At 38.1% G+C, this 20,103-nt stretch overlaps 1 non-coding gene across 1 annotated transcript; it reads left to right on the top strand.

Moving 5' to 3' along the window:
* The first annotated feature begins 6,543 nt into the window (after positions 1-6,543).
* Positions 6,544-6,650, top strand: LOC145607050 (small nucleolar RNA R71). Its single transcript, XR_014105491.1, has one exon. It is a non-coding gene; the product is annotated as a small nucleolar RNA R71 (small nucleolar RNA).
* The last annotated feature ends 13,453 nt before the right edge of the window (positions 6,651-20,103 follow it).

Below are 20,103 nucleotides of genomic sequence, written 5' to 3'. Positions count from 1 at the left end.
TGCCCAATGTACTCATATGCCTATCAAACTCTTCCTTACTCACAACTGCTGCTTCTACAATTTTTTCTTCTGCCTGAATCTTTCTCTTCCTAGTTGTTAGTTTCTTATTAGGCTCAACAACTAGAGGACTAACAGCTACAGGCTGAATCATTTTCTCCTTACCAACTTCAGATACTTCAATTTGTTGCTTACCCTTAATCAAAGACCTAGCAGATTCTACAACTTTCATCAAATCATTATCATTTTGAAGTGACACATGCTTCATCTTGTACACATATTGGAATGTGGGGTGATTAGGGGTTTCAATATTGTTTGCCTTTGCCTTCTCCCAATATTCAGTAATTAGGTCTATTAGATTAACCTTATCAATATCCTCAACCAAAATAGTCACATCAACACCAAGAAATTGAAATTGTAACACTATATTATCAGCCATTCTGCATCAATCACAAACACAAACAAAAACAACAACACTTAAATTACCACCAAACCATACAATCATTTTCACAACAACTGCATAAAATTAACACATTTACAACATGAAATAAAAGAGTTTATCAATGCATAATCTAGATTTGACAATAAACAAGCATAAGTAGCAACTTATACAAACATCAACCATACGAAACCATAAAACAGGGGATAGTGCAATTTTAAGCATAAAAACACATACCTGACTTTGATTCAAGAACAAGTTGATAAATTTGCAACAAAGATCGCAATTTTACTTCGCTTTGATGCCTAACAATCCAGAATTATGCCCCAAACTTGCGCAATTTACTCGCACTGAATTCCCCCAATTCTCTTAAAAATTGCCCTAAATTTCAGTCCAGAATAATCTGTCACCTCTAAAAACAAGGGTTTAACACTCGATAATTTTTACCCAATTATTTTTTCCCACGAATATATGAAAAATTTGAGCTTTAAAATGAAATAGTTGATGAACAACATTCGAATTCTATGAAATCTGAATGAGGAAGACAATGGGTTTATGTTTGATTTGACATAATTGGTTGAAGGGAAGTAAATAAGGGCTGTAATGTAATTTCAGATATTTTTTTTTAAAGTTTATTTTAAAGTGTTAACCATGGTTAAATAATCAGATTATATTATAATTAAGGTTACCATTTGATTATTAATTATAAGTGAGGTTTACCATTGATAATAAATTTTAAGATTGTTTACCACTTGTAAAATGGAGAAAGTGGAGTTCACCATTGAGAATTTCCCTTTTTTTTCTTGAACTTCTCTTTTTTTTTTTCATAACACCATGCTTTATTTTTCCAAGAAAATATAACTCTCAAACTCATCAAAAATAAACATGATCAAAAACAAAACAACTTCTCAAAAACCCACCCAGATTGTGCAAATAATAAGCACACTACAAACTCCCTCACCTCACTCACTAATAGCTCCCCCAAGCCAAGCTTGGGACTAGTAACCAATGGGGCAAAATAGGCTCGTAATGTGGCTAATAAAACAACAAAAAGTCAAGGCAACAACATGGGTATCAAGAAGGGAACAAATGTATCTACAATCATCTGGAGGCTACCTAAAAGAACAAATGCCTTCGTCCTCCACAATGTGCATAATAATGAATCATACAAACATTACTTATAGTTGCAAACCAATACTCAAATTCATTGACATACCAGGAACTAACACACATTCCTAACCAAATCAATTATTCAAGCACTATATTCACAAGTAGTTGGGAAAAATTGACGCATGTTAAGGTTTCAAGGCAATCAAACATCAAATCATGATCAACTAATCCACAATGCTTATCATCATATACCAAGGATCAAAACAATTTTCTCAAGTAAGGGGCACAGGGAAGCATGATTTACAATTCATTAGAACGTATTTTTGGATTTTTTTATTTTTCAATTTTTTTTATTTTTTATTTTTCATATATAAGAAAGCAATAAAAGTAACCTAGAAAGCAATAAATCTACCCTAAGAAAACACACCAAAAATAAAAGAAAAGAGAAAAAGAAATATACCAAATCCAAAATCTCCCCCAAGCCATAATTAGACAATGTCCTCATTAGCTCGGGAACCAGCCCAACATAGCTAGTCTTGATCATCCTCATTCATCGAGCCGAAACCTGCACCTCCACCGCCACCTGCACCAGAAGAGCTACCACCAAAATAATCAGCATGAAAACTCCCCCCTTCCCGGTCCCCCGAAAGGAATTTCCTGGTCGTACCCATGGAATGAAGAATAGTCAGTGTAAATACCATGGGCAGTGGGATCCCTATCGTATCCCTGGGGTGGAGGCTAAAACTAGTCAGGGTGAATAGCGTCGCCGGGAATGTTGCCCCGACGAGCATAATCATCGTACATAGGGTAGAGAGCTCTACCCTGGTTCCTCTCTAGGTACCCTAACCTCTGGTCTATGGAGCCTACCATCCTCCTAAGGTCAGTATGGGAATGCTCGATACGTCCTAAGGCCTGACCTATACTCTGAAGGTCCTAAACTGGGTCAGAGTCAACATGAGGGACGGAGTGAGACATGCGAGGTGGAGAGAAAGCCACCTCGGGCTGAGGCTGAGCCTGGGGTGGTGGTACTGGTGGTGGTGGTGCTTGCTCCCTAGCGTTGGCAACTAAAAGATCATATGTATAGGATGGTTGCCCTGGGGGAAAGGCGGTCAAGTCAGGACTAGGTAGGGGAAAGATGGGAAAAGGTTTCTCGCTCCCAGTCCTAATACACCAGAAGGGTGTCTGCTCGCTATCCGGTCGTACCCACCCCAACTCCTCAAAATACCTAGCAGTCATATAGGTATCTGGTCCATGGTTGGTCAGTTGGTGGGGTCCATCTACTACAAAACCAGCCTTTTTCACTGCTATTCGAGTGATAAGGCTTCCTAAACAGATGGGGGTTTTTGATGTGGTGCTGGCCGTGGCATGCCTACTCAGATGGTGAATAATCAACCTACCTATGTTCAATTTCCCGAACCCATACACATAGTGTCCTATGACAGCTAGTTCGTTAGTTTGGGCATTATGGGGCTCGTTCCTACCTAAAAAACACAAACCCGCAAATCTTTGCCAGATTTTTGGGACAGGGTGATGAATAGGTTTGGTACTATCATGTTAGGGGTCAGGAGTAGGCAAACCAGTCAAAGCATGATATATGTCACCCATTTTATAGTCCGCATGCCATTGGTGAGGTAATTCAGAATTTAATTCAAATAATTTACAAAATTCTACATAAGTTAAACTAATATTCCTATTGTACAACCTAAAAATTAAATTCGGCCCATTTCTACTACTTAAAATTTGTAAAGAAGACAGGAATTCACAAGTTATTTCTCGGAATGTAGGATAGTGCATATCAACAAATTTTCTCATGCCAATGTCATTTAAAAATCGTTTTACAAAATCATACAAACCAAATGATTCTAAAGTAGGGCGGTGTAACCACCGAGAAGGAATTACCTCACGCCCGATTAAGTGTTCTAGCCGCTCCTTTTGCTCTCGGCTAGCAATACGGATTGTCGGCCAGTACAGGAGTTGCAAATCCGGGTCATATTCCTCCCTCGAACTGAAGCTCCTACCGAAAATAGACTGAGCCCTCTTTGATGCCATGGTAGAAATGGGTATAAAAATTTATTTGAATGAAATCTGAAAATTTTTATATGAAAATGTAGAGGATGATGAGGGGATTACAAATATGTAAAAAGTTTTGGATTTGGGTGAGAATTGGAGAATAAATCTTAGAGAGAAGGTAGAGAGAATTTGAGTTTAGAGAGAGAAAGTTATGGAGGTAGTAGAATGAAATGAGAAAAAGGGACGAAGAAAGAAGAAGAAGGAGAAGTCGAGGCGTCGCGCTCAGTCAAGCGGGGGATCGCCCAGTCGGGCGATCTAATTTGGAAAATTCGTACAGCTCTCGCGCCCGGTCGGGCAGCATTCGCCCGATCGGGCGATCTAAACGCTCGATTTCCTTCAATTCTCGCGCCCGGTTAGCACCCTTCGCCCGATCGGGCGATTTTACGCTCGAATTTTTGCCTCTTCTCGCGCCCGGTCGAGCGAGGCTTGCCCGATCGGGCGGACAAAGTTTTCTGTATGCGACGAGTTTCGCGCCCGGTCGGGCGCCCATCGCCCGGTCGGGCGAAAATACTCACTTTTTGGACCTAGCTCTCGCGCCCGATCGGGCAGACTTCGCCCGGTCGGGCCCGAGGCCAATTGTCGAGTTTCTCACTTTCTTCTTTGCTTCAAATTTTGGCTAACTCTTTACCTTTAAACCTGTATAGGCACTCATAAAACTCATTAAATTCCCTCATCTCTCCTCTCATAAGAAAAGGAAAGAAAAACTAGTCTAAAAAGCATTAAAAATACGGGTTGCCTCCCGCAAAGCGCTGGTTTATTTAGGTCCCGCACGACCTTCTTACAAGGTACAACAATTAGGATCCTTGGCCTAACGCTTGATCGGGCGGTTTCTCACCCAGTCTAGCGGCGTTTTGGCTGCAACGCGGTTTCTTGACATGCCCTGTGGGAAGCCAATTCACTTTGTCTGGTGGATCCTCCTTGACTTGGAATGGGAGGTCTTCAATGCTACGCACTAAAGATCCTTCTTTGATCGAGGGTTGCTTCAAATTGTCATTGCATTCAACACTTGCAACTCGATCTGGCGGAATACTTACCGTAGGCTCAAATCGCACAACTTGCTTGATTGATTCCACCTTTTCGTCCTCAAAACCAAGACCAAAAATGTAGAGGGCTCTTTCTATTGCATCTACTTCCTTCTGCCATTTGTCTATCTCATCTGAAAAGGATGCAACACAAGATACCACCTCCAAGGGATCTTTTTCAAGAGCTTTGGGCTTGTTAGAATAATTCTCAACCACATTAACACTAAAACATTTCTCCTCTGTCATGGGGCTTTTAGGGGTATTATTAAGATTGAAAACAATTTTATCATCCCCTACTGATAGTGTTAACTTACCACTTCTCACATCTATGATTGCTCCTGCAGTGTTAAGGAATGGTCTACCCAAAATAATTGGGGTTTGCATATCCTCAGCCATATCAAGAACAACAAAATCAACAGGTATATAAAATTTACCTCTCTAACGGGGACATCCTCTAAAACACCTAAGGGGTATTTGAAAGAAAGGTCGGCCATTTGTAGAGTTATATTGGTAGCTTTTAATTTACCCATATTTAACTTGGAACACACAGATAATGGCATGACACTAACGCTAGCACCCAAATCACACAATGCATTATCAATCATTAGATTGCCTATATGACAAGGGATAGAAAAACTACCCGGATCTTTTAATTTAGGTGGAGACTTATTTTGAAGTACGGCACTACACTCAGCAGTTAAAGCTACTATCTCTACCTCACTAATAGACCTTTTCCTTGTCAATATTTCTTTCATAAATTTTGCATATGAAGGAATTTGTATGATTAATTCAGTGAAGGGAATTGTTACCTTCAAATCTTTTACCATCTCCAGGAACTTACCAAACTGCTTATCCAAATTTGTCTTCAAGTGACGATTGGGGAATGGAAGTTTGACAATTGGCTTTTGAGCATTGTTGCTCTTGTTTGGAGTAGCCACCTTCTCTGGAGTAGTACCCTACAATGTAGAATTAGATATGTTAGTACTATCCTTTAGCCCTGCAGGGCTATTAACTACATTGTTTGGTTTAACGGAATCAAGATTAGCATAATTTAATAAATCAGATTCATCAAATATGGGCATAGAGGGCCCTTCATAGTTTGAACCACTCCTTAGAGTAATTGCATAGGCTTGATCCGTAGGCCTGGTCGGCTGTGCCGGTAGAGCTCCCTGTTAGCGGGCTTGTAGAGTAGCGAAAAGTTGCGCAATTTGATTATCTACAATTTTATTGTGCGCTAGAATTGAATCAATTATCGCATCTCTACTCTCCATGTGCTTCTGCATGTTAACCAACATCGTTCTAATTTCCACCAAAGAAGGGTCGGAAGATGAGGAGGGTTGTTGTGGTTCGTTCTTCTGGCCAGCATTGGGATGGTAATATTTCTGCTGCTGTTGCTGTGGCGCCTGTGGTTCTTATGGTGGTGGATTTTGAACGTTGGTACTCCAGTAGGAAAGGTACGGATGATTCCGATACCCAGGATTGTAGGTGTTGGAGTATGGGTTATTCTGCCTATAAGCTTGAAAGGCATTAACTTGCTCCACGGAGCTCCTGTAATCTTGTTCCCAATGACCTAAAATACCACAATTTTCACAGAAAGCCTCATTAGAATTATTATTAATTGCAGAAACATTAGCTACATTAGCAGTGCTAAGATTATCTAATTTTTGGCATATAGAGGTCAGTTGAGCTTGCAAAAAGGATACAGAGTCAACACTATGTTTCCCCTTGTTAGAAAATCCTCTAGGATTCCCATATTGGGAATTGTGTATCGCCATGTCTTCAATAACCTGACCTGCATCATCAACATTAAGATTCATAAATCTCCCACTGGCTGCAGAATCTAGAATTATTCTAGAAGAATTTCCAATGCCATTGTAAAAGGCTTGGATTAACTGTCATTGTGCTAAATTATGGTGGGGGCATTCTCTTTGTAACTCCTTGAACCTCTCCCAAGCCTCATATAAGGATTCATCGGCTTCTTGGGCAAAAATCTGAATCGCAGTCCATAGTACGGCTGTTCTCTCTGTAGGATAATACTTATTATAAAAATTCAAAACCAGAGTATCCCAGTCAGTTATACCAAGTGCAGTTCTATTTAAGCCATTAAACCACAATTTAGCTTTTCCAGTTAAAGAGAAGGGAAAGAGAATCTCCCTGATTTGGTCTTGCGTGACCCCGGCTTGCCTGATGGTATTACAATATTGACAATAGTCGGCAATGTGAAGATTCGGGTCTTTACCCTTAGCTCCACTAAATTGCTTCCTCTCTATCATCGTTATAAATTGAGGTTTAATTTCGAATTAAACCCCATCAAGAGCCGGAGTGGGAGTGAGATGTGCAAAATCTAAAAGCTTTGGTTGTGAGTAATCACTAAGCTTCTTTGGAACCGCCATCTCTGATTCTGCGTCTGATGATACCTCTGAATCGCTAGAATGAGTTGGAGGATCGCGGTGATTATTATTATTATCACCGGAATCCTCCAGGATTTGCTGGTAGAGATTTTTCTATCTATGGAAAGAACGCTCGATCTCGGGATTGAATGGGATGTACCCTAATCTGGAACACCTGGGCATAAAAAAAAAAAAAAAAAAAAACAAACTAAAAGCAAATATGAGATTTGCCTCAGAGAACTAACGTTCTCTAAGACAAAAAGAAAATAACCTAGACTACAAAAATAATCGGAAATAAAAATAAAAACCGCTTCCCTGGCAACAGCGCCAAAAATTGACAGGGTAAAGTCGTATCCCCTAATAAAAAGTAAATACCTAAGTCCTCTAACTAAAGTAGATAGGGAAGTAGGGTCGAACTCCACAGGGAAACAAGTCTTTCTATTCCTAATTAACTAATATAATCTAGATTATTAAGTAACCAATATGTGAATTTGAATGTAAAACTAAACTACAAAGATTAAGAATAAGGAGAGAATAATATATAAAAGGATCTAGGGCATAGGTTCACCAATAAATAATATTCTAGGGTAGAATATAATAATCATTCATCAATGCATATATTAATCAGATTATAAAGGGCTTTCGCTACGTATTATAGTCACATAGTTAATTTACCGGTATTAAATCTCATCTTTCGAATCTCGACCTAAACATTTATAAATTAACCTGCTTATTGAACTAGACCTAAACATCAATTCTCATCTGTCGAATCTCGAATCAATATTGTCAAACTCATGCATAAAAGATCAGGCCTAATCTAGTCACAGAGCATTAAATCAATCAATAGGAAATTAATCTAGCATTGATAATTAACAACAATAAATTACCCCTTCATATTATTTATGGATCCCCATAAACCCTAGAAAGAAAACTACTCACACATTATAGAAACTAAACTAATCAAAGCAATAAAGCAAGACATGATTAAAGGAATAAAATAAACAACTAAGATTAAGAGAAAAGAAATCGTTACCAAAATAAATCTGGAATTAAGAGTAGATTAAGAACAAAGGTTTAAGAGAAAGAAATCTAAGAAAACAATTAAGAGAGTAAAAGAAAGAAAGAGAGAGAGAGAGAGAGAGAGACAGAGAGACAGAGAGACAGATCCCTAAAATCGTATTACGGAGGAGTATTTATACTCTGTACAAATCCTAAACTAAAACAAACTAAAACGACGCTATCGTCTCCTAATAATTACACGCGCCCGATCGGGCGAGGCACCGCCCGATCGGGCGCGCCTTTTTGCTCTTCAGTACCAATCTCGCGCCCGGCCAGGCGCGTCACCGGGTGCCGACCTTAGCTTCACCCGCCCGGCCGGGCGCGCCTCCTGGCGCCAGCCTCTTTGGCCGGGCGGCTCTCTTGGGCCACTATTTGGACTACGATTGGGCTCCAATTCTTCGGGCCAATCAGGGTTTCCTCTTCGGGTCTTGAATACTCGGTCCAAATACCCCGGTATCACCTATACCGAGCCCTTAATCACCGGTTCGATGGCTCTAACCGGCCCTAGGCTATAAAATCCGGTCGTGCTTCTCCAATGCTCGTGATTGCTCCAAAATATCTCAAGAAAATACTCCAAAAGTATAAATCCCTGCAAAAGTCAACCAAATCTACGAAAACACTAGAAAACACCAATTAGTAATAAAAGTGGCTCTAAAGAGCCAAAAACACTACTAATTATGACCAAGGGACGGGGGTAAATTACTATATAAAATAGACACATCAATTATTTTAATAAATTTTGGAGGCTAGGCCTCGGTTTAGAGCGGCATTGGCAAAATTTATTTTGACAAATTTTGGGATTTACTAACTTAATTAATTGGATTAATTAAGTTGGATGCGGAATTTAGTGGAGCTTCAAATTTTAATTGCGCTTATTTACATAACCGGTTAAAACAACTTTGACTAGTTTTAATTAGGCATGTTAGTTGGATTAAACACCTAAATTAGTTACTAGTTCACGCGTGTTTATGCATTGTTACTTGTTTATCGTTGTAAAATGCATGGGCCATTCACAAATAGTGAATGGATGAATGGAATGTATATTCTCTCACAGGTTTTATGAAATGGCAACTAGTGGGGCCCGATTAGGATAGAAAATATGGACTGCAATCCGTGATGTATTTTTGTAAATCTAAATACGGTCTGCGTACCGTTGAGTATTTTTGTACCTTAATATTTAGATTATTTGTAATCGTAGATACTAGTAGTTGCATTAAATTATGGTCAAGTCTTGAAGATGGAGGTTCTTGGAAGACGTAGCCATGAAAGTTGCAATGAAAACCTTTTGAAGATTTGAAGATCTCAAGGGGTCATGCTAGTTGCCAAATGCATCTATATTTATGTTTTTCGATATATATATATATATATATATATATATATATATATATATATATATATATATATATATGTATATGAATTATATGTTAGATGCATGTTTAGGATTTTGAATGTTGTGATGATTAATTAAGTTCACTTAAATCAACCAACATAGAAACCCTAGGTCCCTAAATATTGAGTAAAAACATGCCATTCCAAAACAGCACTTACCGGCCGAACAACGGTAGTGGTGGGCTACGCCAAAGCGAGGCATCACCACCTCTCCTAGGAAGTAAGGCATACCGGGTATGCGAGTTGATTTTGGTTCTACTCAACGATATGAGTGATGGAGTCCTAAAATGTCGTGGCCAAGTGAATAAATTGTTGAGAGAGCATTAGATGCGAAGATTTATTCAACCAAGAGTGGCTTGGAGCCATTAGCAAAGCGTTGCTTACCTTAGGAGATTAAGTGTTAAGACCAGCTAAAGCATGCTTAACCACTCTTTGTTTCTTTGGATCTTGGAATCGACTTATTCTCGCTAAATGGGGACAATTTTAATGCGTGGATAAGACGTTTAATAAGATTGAAGGTTTGCATGAATACCTTTTAATTTTCAAACTTATTATGTTAATTACTTGATAAATGGTTATACTCTTCACTTATATTTGTAGAATTCCAAATCAAACTGTATTGCTTTCCATGATTGGTAAAGGAAATCTTTGAGAATGGTTCTCAAAGAAAAGTAAAGAATTTCTAAAATGCAATTCTCATAAATGACTTTTATAACAAAGTCCGAAAGGACGGTTGGACATCATGTATTCAAAATACTAGGTAGTTTTGATAAAACATGAAGTATTGAGTTGCAAACTCAAATTGTCATTATTGACAACCAACATATCTTTTCGCTTAATACATAGATGAGTAGGACTCATTGATGTAGTAATTCAAGCGTGAATTAAAGGAAAAGATGGAACTTTGTTTTATGGCACATTAGATGCTTAATTATGCCTAACAAAGTATAAAAGTCAAAGACTCTTAAAGAAATAGTTCTTAAAAGGACGTATGCTTTGTTTAAAGACCTTTAAGCTAAGGCTGGAACAAATAAATGGTTATTGTGTTCCATAATCAGCAATTGATCCGTTTACACAAGGAAAGACCCACATTCAAAGAAATGAGCAATAGTTGCAAATTTATTTGAATGGCATGGTTGTCTAAACCATGAGTCAAGAATGCTTGATTATAAACAAACATTATCTTAACATGATAAACTAGAAAAAGCTCAAATTCGTGGGCATGATTTGCGTTTTGAACATCTTTAGCAATGTCACATCGACAAGAACATACTCAAGGCTCTATTAGATAAACTCTTGATAGTTGATCGATTTGGAATCGTTCTAAGACAAGCAAGTATTACTTGTTGAAACCAACAAAGTAAAGAGATATTGTTCTTGGTATAGACAATTGACTCCGAAAGCTGAAGAGGATTCATTTACTTCAACGTCTCACAAAGAATTTGAAAGAATATGGCTACATTCATCAAATGTGAACAAACTTGACCTTGAATAGTTCAAGAGTTTAGTGAAGTACATAATCGACTTGGCAAGATATCAAAACGTCTAGATTAGATCGAGCGATGTTTGCTTGAGCCAAGAGTGACCATGACAAGGAAATAATCGCGTCGTCAAACGACTACACCTAGATCAAATACAATTTATACAACCTAAACAAACCTAATACGAGTATAAGGCAAGCATAGGGGTCGAACCACAGAGAACGGTTAAACACCACCAAATGTTATCAACAATTAAGCTAGTCCGGAATAAGGGAAGGTAAACTAAAGGTCTAAACAAACTAAAACTAGAGATAAAACATTAAGGGAAATGGTTTAGGTATAGCATTCACTTGAACATAAACAAAAGCATAGAAGTTGAATTAATTATGAACTAAACATGCTCAAATATCGAAATAAAAGATCCAATCTAGCCGCCTTCCGGGGTCAATTGGCTTCTCCTAACATAGCCTCTATGTTTCCACATTAGAACCATATATTAGGAGGTACTATTAAATAACAATCGATACTAATGAACCTTAACTAAGTCAACTTCCGTTCCTTGTTAGCAAAGCTTCACCTTTAATCAACTAACAACATGCATTTTGCAAGTAGATTAAAGAATATCAAGCATATAAAGACTTTAATCACAAATAAATCAACTCTAAACCTAGAACATGCTCAAGATCCAACTACACCACAACCATCCCCTCAATGGGGAAATTACTCACTAATCATGATAATAACAAGATTAATCAACAAATAATCAAGAATCAACATGATCAACAAGCAATGAAGAAAGATCAAAATAAGCAAATAAAACCAAATACAAAAATAAAGAAAGAGAGTAAGAGATTGCTCATTAATTAAAGATGAAGATTTGCAAAGATTCAATCAAGCTCCTTCTTCAATATCCAAGTTCATCAATGGAAAAACCCTTACTTTCTCTCTCTAAACTACTCTAATCTAATCTAAACCTAGAGAGAGAAGCTCTCCTAAAACTAATTTAGAGAGTAGAATAATAGATAATTGGTGATTGAAAGTTCCCCTAATTACCCTAGAAAATGGGTATAAATACTAAGGTAAGAAAATAAGAAAAATAAATAAAGAAAATAAAAGAAAATAAAAAGAAAAATAAAAGAGAAAGGAAAAAGGAAATAAAAATAAAAAGAAAAGAAAACAATAAAAACCCAAAACCCCCCAAATCCCATCAGACCCACGACCTTCATCATCTTTCTCCTTTTGCGGCTGCTCTAATTCAATCACCAACCATCAAGCATCATCAACCATCATCTTCACCGTCCATCATCAATCATCATCAGCAATCATCACTTAATCGCCACCGTTCGATTAATGGAAGAAATCGCAGCCGCTCAAATTCATTAATCCGTACAATCTCACACGCGAAACTCGGAGCGGCCGCTCATACTCATCGGAGCGTCCGCTCTGATCTTCTGCCTCAAATTGGTGAAATTGAACCAAGAATGGAGCGGCCGCTTCAGAGGAGTGAGCGTCCGCTCTGAAGGGTATTGCAAATTGAATGATTGGAGGAGCGAAATGCGATTTGTTGGCTGCTACTGTTGCGGTTCTTGGTGAGTGAGAACGGTGGCGCAGCTGGTGAATTGTGGTTGGTGGTGGCTGGGAATTGCAGGGAAGAGGTGCGGGCTGCTCTGATTTTGGTGGTGTTGCTGTTGTTGTAATTAGGTGGATGTGGTTGAGATGGGTTTGCTGTGGTGAGTTGCGGTGGTGACTGCTGGTTGCTGGTGGTCGAATGGAAGCAGAGGTGGTGCGGTTTTGGTGTTGTTGATGCCGACGCTGCTGGGGCTTTATGGTGGCTGAGGGGTTTGTTGCTGATGGTTGTTCAGGGCGGTGGATGTTGTTGTGTTAGTTGTGGCTGGTGGTGTTGAGGTTGCGTGAGTGATTGTGAGGAGTTGGTAGTGTGATCGAGTTTGTTGCTGGTGTTGTGAGGTGGAGAGGGAGATGGTGAATTGAGGGAAGTTTGGTGTTTTGGTTTGGTGTAGGATAAGGAAAGGTGTGGTGTAGGATAAGAGTGCAGCAGGGGCTTGATGTTGAAAGCTTGTGAATTGTGCTCGTTTGGCATTTGACTCAACTTGGGACCCGAACGCGAATATGACTTTGAAACTCGGAACACACTTGAGCTTTGAACCTTAATACGATTGCAAACCTACACACAAAGAAAACCGAGGAGAGGATCGGGACATAAAATAAAATAAATAAAATAGAAATAAATAAAATAAAATAGGAAAATAAGAGGCATAAAACTAAACTAATAAAAATAAAACAAAAACTAAACAAACAAATAAAGTAAAATAAAATACGGAAATAAACTAAAGCTAATAAAATAAAGAAAATAAACTAAAACACTTCAAAATTACCAAAATAAACTAGAAACTTTATTAAAGAGAAAACAAGAGAATAAAAGGAAAATAAGGGAAAATAAACACGGAAAAGACTCTAAAACTACTCCTTAGGAGTGACATAAACGTCACTCATCAAATTCCCCCAAGCTAAACCTTTGCTCGTCCTCGAGCAAAGCTAAGGCAAAAGAGAACAAGAAGGAATTATTGAAAGCAAAAGAAACAAAAATAGAAACAAAGAGAAAGAATATACACTAACTCACTGTCGTAGGAATCACGGTTGTTTTTAGCTACAACAAGCCCTTAAAACCCCAAAGTCGCCTATGAGGACGAGTGAGGTCTCGTGAGGGTTTCCTAAGAGCTTACCCCACAACTCTCGACAAAAACCAAGGCAAGGCAACAAAACCAAAGGTAAAGAAAAAGAAACACGGAAAGAAAAAGCAAAACACAAGCTCATATATGGACAAGAGATAAGGACAAGTACTAATGAATGCAAACCTTTCTAAATGGACAAATGTATGCACGTTCCAAGATGTCAATGGTTGATTGAAACATAACACATGCTAAGCATAGAGAACTACTTAGGACTCAATCCACCCTAGCCCCAACCAATCGGGCCACGTTCTCTCCACTAGCTTCAAATCAACCCTTAAGCTAGCTTCTCAAGATTCCACGAAGGAACCGGAAAAAGATAAAGAAATGAAAAACTTTGAGAAGGTAATCCCGACGTCTCAACTATGCATACTCTTTCCATAGGTTTGAAGTCTATCTCCCTCCACCGTTCTTTTGACCTAACCCACTAGAGTCTAAGGGTCTTTTTATTGGTTGTAACGTAAGGCTAAGGGTTAAGGCGAGGTAAAAATTTAAAATTTGGTGATATTTCCTAAGTGAAGCAAAAAGTGCGGCCGACACTCAAAAATAACTCAAGAATTCACTAAATATAAGCAAAAATACCACTAATGCCATTCCCCAAAGCTTATTCAACACAAACACACAATATTCCCCCCAAGCTCGAACAAAGCATTGTCCTCAATGCTTAAACTAAGGAAGAAAATGAATCCATTTAAAAATATTTTTGTTGTTTTTGTTTTTTTCAATTTTTTTTTTCTTTTTTTTTTCTTTATTCATTGTCCTTGCCTTTTTTTTAATTTTGGACGGCTTTTTCTTGAAACTTCACTTGATTTTCATAAATTTGCATATTGCTTTAAAAGCTCAACTCTAACCAAATCTCAAAATGCATCTTGTCTATGATCAACAACTCAAAACTCAAACCTCACATGCCAATGCTTCACTAACTAAAAGGTTGGTAAACATAGGCCATTAGGTTTGTAATGTGGTTTAAACAAGAGCGAGAAACATAAGGCTCAAATTGGTTAGCAAGTAGGTTTATGCAAAATAGAAAATCAAATTTGTAACAAAATAAAAAGAAGATAAAGAAAAATGAGAAAGAAGTGCCCTTTTCCTCCCCTAGAGTGCTTCGGTCACGATATTGGGAGTTATAAGTCAAAACAAGGATCAAGACATGCATAGCTAAGGATCCAAATGTGCCACACAACAAAGTGATGAAGGCTAGAACAATGTTACCTCACACGGGATTATAACTAAGCAAATACCAACCAAGGGTGCCAAATCCACTATAGAGAGCAACACCATCTTACCACATACCCGTGAACTAAGGCTTCATGGCGCCCTAAAAGTTCTTAACCCGGCTACCTTAGCATGTAATATCCTAGAGTCAACCAATGACACTCTCAAACCGTGCACACATTAACCACTTAGGAAGAAAGGCATTCAAGAGTAAACAAATCCAAAAGATATAATGTCCAAAATAAGAACAAACAAAACACAATTTGCTAAACTTGCCTTGAAGTAAACAAAAATATTTTTGGATTTTCCAAAAGCAAGAAAAACATGGAAATGCATATACTCAAGTTCATGACATAAATGAATCAACATCCCACCAAACATGATAGAATACCCTCCCCCAAGCTTGAATGAAACCAAGCTCTCAATTCATAAACAATGAAACCAAGGAGGGGAAAACAAGGACAAATTAATCCAACATTACCAACACATGATCTTCAAGTCACAATAAGTAAGAGAGAGAGGGAAAAGAAGGATATTACCGGATATGGGATAAATGCAAAATCACACAAAAAACCCGAAATAACCTCATATGAGCCACAATCTCTACAAATAAGGCTTGAATTCCACATGATAGGTAAGTTGAGGCACATTTCCTTGATTCTTGATCATCACCAATGCGCAAGAGTATATCAAGTTGTGTACCTAGCAAGGAACACAAACACGTCCATGAGAGAAAATCTAATCTAAAAACAAAAGAAAATGAAAGCAATAAAACACGGGTTACTTCCCGCAAAGGCTTGTTTAACGTCCAAGCGAGACCGCTCTAGGAAATAATAATTCAACGCACGCAAGAGCTTGTCAAATGCACTACTACACATTTCATGAGGGTGTAAATAGGCAAATGACGGGATAAGAACGTGCAACAAAATTATTGCACGTAAGTGAAGAGGGAGATGCCAAAAGAAAGAAGAAGAAGGATCGAAAGGAAACTCAAGAAAGTAAGAAGTAGAAGAAGGAAAAGAAGAATGGAAAGAAAAGGTAAAAGGCAAATCCTCATCACAAAATTTTTGGTTGGCAAAATTCCTCTTATCCTCAACAATGATGGAAGGAGGGACATGAAAATCATCCGTAGAGGGCGGCTCCCCAATAAGCTCTTTGAGATAGGAAGGGAGAGAAATAGGGTAAGGAAGGATGTGGTCAAACTTTAGAGAAAAAGGGGTATGAGAAACGGGAAAAGGGGTAGCTACTCCCTCACCACAAGACCTCACATCGCCAATGAGGGCATGAAAATCAATCATAGAGTCCTCAAATGAAGGGCACTCACGATCTACACCTCCCTCAAGCTCAAAAACTCCAAGGAAATCAACCTTATCATCCTTTTCACCACAATAGACAACTTTTCCTTCAACTATCTCAAAACCCAAGGTCCCAAAATCATGCATGAATGGAGGTAGATTCATCTCAAACTCATCTAAGTCCAAAGAGGCGTTCTCGATGAAATCATCCAATAATCTATAAGTCCTCATATGACTCTCGAAAAATATGTGGGACATTACCTCAAAAGAGTCTATATACTCGTAGATTAAAGGGTCACAAACATACACTTGAGACTCATCAAGATGGGAAAGAGAATTAGGATTTTCAAAATCAACACTCTCTTCATTCTCTACTCCTTCACCATCACTCGAATGCTCTCTAATGGGATCCTCACTCATATGGGGAAAAGAAGAAGAAGGAAGGGCATTTTCTTGAGAGTTGGCTAATTGGAGAATTTGGCTCTCAAGCATCTTCATTCTAGCTTCCATCTCCCTATTCTCAACTTCCCTCTCCCTATTCTCAACTTCCCTCATCTCGTTATACCTCTCCATCATCTCCATTATCTTCATTATCTTCTCTTCCTTCAAATTTTCCATAGAATTACCCTCATAAAAGGATTCATTAGGAGCATAAGGGAAATCATTTGGAGCCATGTAAGAACAAGAAGATGAGGAGGGAGGATCATTCACATTATAAACATGAGCATCATCATATTGGGGAAAGGGGGCATAATCAAGCAAATGAGATTCATTATCAACAATAGGAGAAAAAGAGTTGAAATCACTTGTACTAGGTTCACATATAGGATCACAAGACAAATTATGGGGATTCATGCCACCAATAAAACTATTATCACATTTAGAATCAAAATTAGCAACATTACATGCCCTATTGCGCACATCCTTAGAGAACCGTACAAAAAAGCTCCAAGCATTATGAACCGTTAATGCTTGAAATTCACCATTAAACCTACTTTCAACTTCATATCTCGTTTGTTCATTCATGCCACAATAACAAATCTCACAAGCTTCACAAGGATTACAACCATTATAGTTCAAAAACTCTACAAGTCTATGGAAATAGACATAAAAAGGCTCACCATCATATTGAGGAAAAGAAAAACGTGCCATTTTTCATCAACAAAAACAAAACAAAGAGAACAAAAAAATAAATCAAAGGAAAATATATACAATGGACTAGTCTCAATAAGATAACACAACGGTAATGGAAGCCGTTCCCCGGCAACGGCGCCAATTTGACAAGGAAATAATCGCGTCGTCAAACGACTACACCTAGATCAAATACAATTTATACAACCTAAACAAACCTAATACGAGTATAAGGCAAGCATAGGGGTCGAACCACAGAGAACGGTTAAACACCACCAAATGTTATCAACAATTAAGCTAGTCCGGAATAAGGGAAGGTAAACTAAAGGTCTAAACAAACTAAAACTAGAGATAAAACATTAAGGGAAATGGTTTAGGTATAGCATTCACTTGAACATAAACAAAAGCATAGAAGTTGAATTAATTATGAACTAAACATGCTTAAATATCGAAATAAAAGATCCAATCTAGCCGCCTTCCGGGGTCAATTGGCTTCTCCTAACATAGCCTCTATGTTTCCACATTAGAACCATATATTAGGAGGTACTATTAAATAACAATCGATACTAATGAACCTTAACTAAGTCAACTTCCGTTCCTTGTTAGCAAAGCTTCACCTTTAATCAACTAACAACATGCATTTTGCAAGTAGATTAAAGAATATCAAGCATATAAAGACTTTAATCACAAATAAATCAACTCTAAACCTAGAACATGCTCAAGATCCAACTACACCACAACCATCCCCTCAATGGGGAAATTACTCACTAATCATGATAATAACAAGATTAATCAACAAATAATCAAGAATCAACATGATCAACAAGCAATGAAGAAAGATCAAAATAAGCAAATAAAACCAAATACAAAAATAAAGAAAGAGAGTAAGAGATTGCTCATTAATTAAAGATGAAGATTTGCAAAGATTCAATCAAGCTCCTTCTTCAATATCCAAGTTCATCAATGGAAAAACCCTTACTTTCTCTCTCTAAACTACTCTAATCTAATCTAAACCTAGAGAGAGAAGCTCTCCTAAAACTAATTTAGAGAGTAGAATAATAGATAATTGGTGATTGAAAGTTCCCCTAATTACCCTAGAAAATGGGTATAAATACTAAGGTAAGAAAATAAGAAAAATAAATAAAGAAAATAAAAGAAAATAAAAAGAAAAATAAAAGAGAAAGGAAAAAGGAAATAAAAATAAAAAGAAAAGAAAACAATAAAAACCCAAAACCCCCCAAATCCCATCAGACCCACGACCTTCATCATCTTTCTCCTTTTGCGGCTGCTCTAATTCAATCACCAACCATCAAGCATCATCAACCATCATCTTCACCGTCCATCATCAATCATCATCAGCAATCATCACTTAATCGCCACCGTTCGATTAATGGAAGAAATCGCAGCCGCTCAAATTCATTAATCCGTACAATCTCACACGCGAAACTCGGAGCGGCCGCTCATACTCATCGGAGCGTCCGCTCTGATCTTCTGCCTCAAATTGGTGAAATTGAACCAAGAATGGAGCGGCCGCTTCAGAGGAGTGAGCGTCCGCTCTGAAGGGTATTGCAAATTGAATGATTGGAGGAGCGAAATGCGATTTGTTGGCTGCTACTGTTGCGGTTCTTGGTGAGTGAGAACGGTGGCGCAGCTGGTGAATTGTGGTTGGTGGTGGCTGGGAATTGCAGGGAAGAGGTGCGGGCTGCTCTGATTTTGGTGGTGTTGCTGTTGTTGTAATTAGGTGGATGTGGTTGAGATGGGTTTGCTGTGGTGAGTTGCGGTGGTGACTGCTGGTTGCTGGTGGTCGAATGGAAGCAGAGGTGGTGCGGTTTTGGTGTTGTTGATGCCGACGCTGCTGGGGCTTTATGGTGGCTGAGGGGTTTGTTGCTGATGGTTGTTCAGGGCGGTGGATGTTGTTGTGTTAGTTGTGGCTGGTGGTGTTGAGGTTGCGTGAGTGATTGTGAGGAGTTGGTAGTGTGATCGAGTTTGTTGCTGGTGTTGTGAGGTGGAGAGGGAGATGGTGAATTGAGGGAAGTTTGGTGTTTTGGTTTGGTGTAGGATAAGGAAAGGTGTGGTGTAGGATAAGAGTGCAGCAGGGGCTTGATGTTGAAAGCTTGTGAATTGTGCTCGTTTGGCATTTGACTCAACTTGGGACCCGAACGCGAATATGACTTTGAAACTCGGAACACACTTGAGCTTTGAACCTTAATACGATTGCAAACCTACACACAAAGAAAACCGAGGAGAGGATCGGGACATAAAATAAAATAAATAAAATAGAAATAAATAAAATAAAATAGGAAAATAAGAGGCATAAAACTAAACTAATAAAAATAAAACAAAAACTAAACAAACAAATAAAGTAAAATAAAATACGGAAATAAACTAAAGCTAATAAAATAAAGAAAATAAACTAAAACACTTCAAAATTACCAAAATAAACTAGAAACTTTATTAAAGAGAAAACAAGAGAATAAAAGGAAAATAAGGGAAAATAAACACGGAAAAGACTCTAAAACTACTCCTTAGGAGTGACATAAACGTCACTCATCAGACCATCACAAAGTTATGAAATTGAAATATTCATAAATAACTCCACAAAGAACATAGTGTGTCTTCACGGAGACCTCGATTCCATTTAAAAATGACTCGAACAATGATGGATCACATCCCTTCCTATAAAGTTCTTAAGATTTGCACAAAAGACTAATGTTACACTAAACAAAATGTCAAAGCTAAGAAAGGACGCCGTATTCAA

The sequence above is a fragment of the Chenopodium album genome, chromosome 2 (genome assembly GCF_948465745.1).
Source record: "Chenopodium album chromosome 2, dcCheAlbu1.1, whole genome shotgun sequence".
In the NCBI taxonomy this organism is placed as follows: domain Eukaryota; kingdom Viridiplantae; phylum Streptophyta; class Magnoliopsida; order Caryophyllales; family Amaranthaceae; genus Chenopodium; species Chenopodium album.
The sequence above is the reverse complement of the archived record's forward strand: the minus strand, read 5'-3'. Positions and strand labels throughout refer to the sequence as shown.